Genomic DNA, 4,125 nt, shown 5'->3' with positions numbered 1-4,125 from the left:
GGTTTCAACAAAGGAAAGGGGTTGATTATCAAGAGATATTCTCACCGGTGGTGAAGATGACTACTATTTGTTTGGTGCTTTCGTTGGTCGCATCCGAGGACTTACATCTACAACAACTAGATGTGAAGACCGCATTCTTACACGGGGATCTTGACGAAGAGATCTACATGAGGCAACTCGAGGGCTTTGAGATAAAGGGTAAAGAGAAGTGGGTTCGTATGTTAAAGAAAAGTTTGTATGAACTGAAACAAGCACCTCAACAATGATACTTGAGATTTGATGAGTTTATGAAAAAGGTTGGTTTTGTAAAATGTGAAGCGGACCATTGTTGTTACTTGAAGAAATTCAAGACTTCTTACATAATCTTATTGTTATACGTTGATGACATGTTGCTTGCGGGTTCGGACATGTTCGAGATCAATAAGTTGAAAGGTATGCTTTCAAAAGAGTTCAAGATGAAGGATCTTGGTAGTGCTAATCAAATACTTGGAATGAGTATTGTGCGTGATCATGCTAAAGGTGTTCTATACTTGTCTCAATCCAAGTATATTGAGAAAGTAGTAGAAAAGTTTAATGTTGATAAAGCAAAGGCTCGTACTATGCCTTTGGGTAGTCCGATAAAGTTATCGAAGAATCTATCACCTAAAATGGAAGAAGACAAAGCGAAGATGGAAAATGTTCCGTATAGATCGGCCGTGGGAAGTATTATGTATGCCATAGTTTGTACGAGACCGGATATAGCTCATGCATTAGGAGTTGTAAGCCGTTATATGTCTAATCCAGGGAAGGAGCATTGGGAAGCGGTCAAATGGTTGCTTCGTTATTTAAAAGGTACTTCTAGTATGAGATTATGTTTCACTAAAAACAATGTTATACTTAGAGGTTATGCAGATGCAAATTTGGGTGGATTTGGTGATTCGGGTAAGAGTACTACGGGATATGTGTTCATGGTTGGTAAGACGGCGGTTAGTTGGATGTCTAGAGTACAAAGGAGTGTTGCTTTGTCGACCACCGAGGCCGAGTATATGGCTATTACGGAAGCTTCTAAGGAGCTTGTTTGGTTGAAAAACTTCTTGTGTGAGTTGGGTAAAAGACAAGACAATTGCGTCTTATATTGTGACAACCAAAGTGCAATCAATCTCGCGAAGAATCCGGTGTTTCATAATCGCACGAAATACATTAATTTGAGGTATCATTTTATTCGAGAACGTATTTAAGATGGTACTTTGATATTGGAGAAAATCCTTGGTATGAAAAATCCCGCAGATATGTTTACTAAGGTGGTGTCAATGGACAAATTGAAGTTTTGCATAGCTTCAACGGGTCTTCTCATGAACTAATGAGAAGGTGGTGACCGACTAGGAGATAGAGAGATGATGATTCGATTCTAACAAGAAGTGTTGAAGACCTTGTATCGAAAGTCTGCTTATCCGGCATATGTGATAGGAGTGTGCGTGTCCCAAATGGAGTTTGGCCGTAAAGGGTGCTTTGGCGATCTTGGTTAGTTTGGTATGATGGGTTGACAAAATGTAAGTCATAGTTTTGACTATCTTCAAGTGGGAGAAATCGAGAATGTTGGATGTGAAGGATATCAAAACAAAGGATTCAGACGAACAGGGAGCCGCGCCGCGGCCTTGGAAGGCGCGCCACGGTTAGCGAGTGATCAGAGCATCAAATTTGGGAAACCTACTGTCCGGAGAATAGCCTTTGAGGCGCGGCGCGACTCGTCTGGGCGCGGCGCGGCTTCGTCTGGCGAGAAGTTTCCAAATTTATGTTTTTTCTTGTTCTCCAAGGTGTTTTGGCCTATATAAAGCATCCTAATGTAACCTCAGTTGTATCTACGAATTATATCAATAAAATCTCTCTAGTTGGTCTGTGGATTAAAGTAATCGAGATTCGATTACATATAACCACGTTAAATCTCGTGTTCTTTAATTTTCTTGTTTTATTGTCTTTCGTTTGTCGAAATGGGTGATTAATCTCAGTGATTAATCTTATTGTTTGGGTCCTATACTTCTTACATTGTTTTCTTGAGTCTTTTTGATATCCAATTATAGCTTTGAATTTGAATTTCGGTAATGATCTTCAATGGACACCATGCATTATTGCGAAAAACTTTTTCATTTCTTGATTTCCATATCAAGTACCCGATTAATGTTACTTTTTTGTGTTTTTTGTATTATGATAATGATAATGATAATAGCGATCTTGTCTCGATGTTTAAGGTCCCGAACGTCTCTATCCTGTTTTGCGTCTTTTCTGACCTTGAATATGACAGTAACTTTTTTATATAAGTTCATATAATTCAAAGCAAAGCGCAGCACACTGCTACTACACCCTTGTTTTTTTTTTTTTTTTTTTCTTTCTTTTTTTTTTTTTTAAAGGCACTTTATATTTATTACTCAACACAACAAATTTACAAGTAGAGAACTATTCTGCAGTTTACACATCCAATACTCACTTAAACATTACTCCAAATACACACATATACAAACTATAACTAGAAGCAGGAGGCATGGGCAACCAAGGTGGATACCTGCTGCCTACTACACCCTTGTTTTACACTGAAACTCTGTCACCACTTGAATAATTTACGTTGAAACATTTTCATATCGAAAAGCCCACTTTCTGGCCCACGATGACAGCATAATTGAAGAACTTAGCCCAAATATAGCCCAATAAGTCCCTGAACTAATTTTATTCCTACTAAAAGATTTTGACCCGCAAATTTTTATGTCTTATACATGTTGGTCTTTTTCATTCTATATACTTTCATTATTCTTTAATCCTTTACTTATATATATATCTGCTCTGTTTTCCAGTGTTATGCTACTTATGCTTCTTTTTACTCTATATCTTTGTATTTCAACAAACAATATTGTTTAAAAAGATTTCTTTATAGGAGTATGTTCTTTAGACCAAAACTACAAAATAGTATATACGTACTTGCATGCAGTGGTGGAACCAGGAATTTTACTCACTGGGGGCGAAATTTTTCTTAAAAACGTAGTAACTTTTTTGGGCAAAATATGTAGGTTTTGGGGAAAATATGGAGGTTTTTGGACAAAATTTGAAGGTTTTTTGTGCAAAATATGGAGGTTTTGGGGTAAAATCTGGAGGTTTTCGAGCAAAATATGAAGACTTTGGGGGCAAAACATGAAGACATTGGGGCAAAAAAAAAAAAAAAAAAATCCACTCGGGGCAAAGTCGAAAAATCCAAATTTTTTACACTAAAAATCACAAATCTACTGGGCGCGGTTGCCCCCCTCGGTCCCTTAATATTTCCGCCCCTGCTTGCATGCAAGAGTCGCTTGTATTAAGAAGAAAAAAATATCTACCTTGTTTTACATAACTGGATGGAAGACTGTTTAGTAAAAATGTTAAAAAAGTCAACAATTAACTATTGTTATCAAATGATTATTATTATTATTTTTGAACGGCATTACTACCAAATTACCAACATTAAGAAGGTGTTTAAAATTTAATGTAAGATTCAGTTACACAATTCGTCTTAGAACTACATGTTTAGTATTTGTAGCATTGATCAATAACAATGAAAAGTGACTATTTAATAATGGGAGGTAATACATTCACTTATCATTGCCTTTTCAAGAAACATGGTGATATTACGGAGGTCTACATACCGAAAAACGGCTAAAGAATGGGAAACGTTTCGGTTTTGTACGATACAAGAACATCCCAAACCACCAAGTCGATGCAATGGCTCGTAAACTAAACATGGTCGAAGCCGATGGTATGCTCCTTGTGGTATACAAAGTTCACAATCAAAATATTAAACAAAACCCTAATCACATCGGTCAGAACCAAAACACACACACAACACAATCCCTACCTAAAAAAAACCCTAATTTCAATCCAAATAACCTAGTAAACAATGATAGTAGTTTCTCTGATGTTCTTAACAACAAAGTCCATATCAAGCACAATATTGATACTCATTACACCAAAGAATTCTCCATCAAAGTGCCTAACAACGACAATCTCACTGATCTCCTCGGGCACGTTCTCATCGGAGAAATAAAAAACATAGAGCATCTCGACTACTTCAACGAAATATGTAAGTCCGAAAATTTAAATGGTTTTGAATCTAAATACCCAGGGGGT

The sequence above is a fragment of the Rutidosis leptorrhynchoides genome, chromosome 7 (genome assembly GCF_046630445.1).
Source record: "Rutidosis leptorrhynchoides isolate AG116_Rl617_1_P2 chromosome 7, CSIRO_AGI_Rlap_v1, whole genome shotgun sequence".
Classification (NCBI taxonomy): Eukaryota; Viridiplantae; Streptophyta; class Magnoliopsida; order Asterales; family Asteraceae; genus Rutidosis; species Rutidosis leptorrhynchoides.
The sequence above is the reverse complement of the archived record's forward strand: the minus strand, read 5'-3'. Positions refer to the sequence as shown.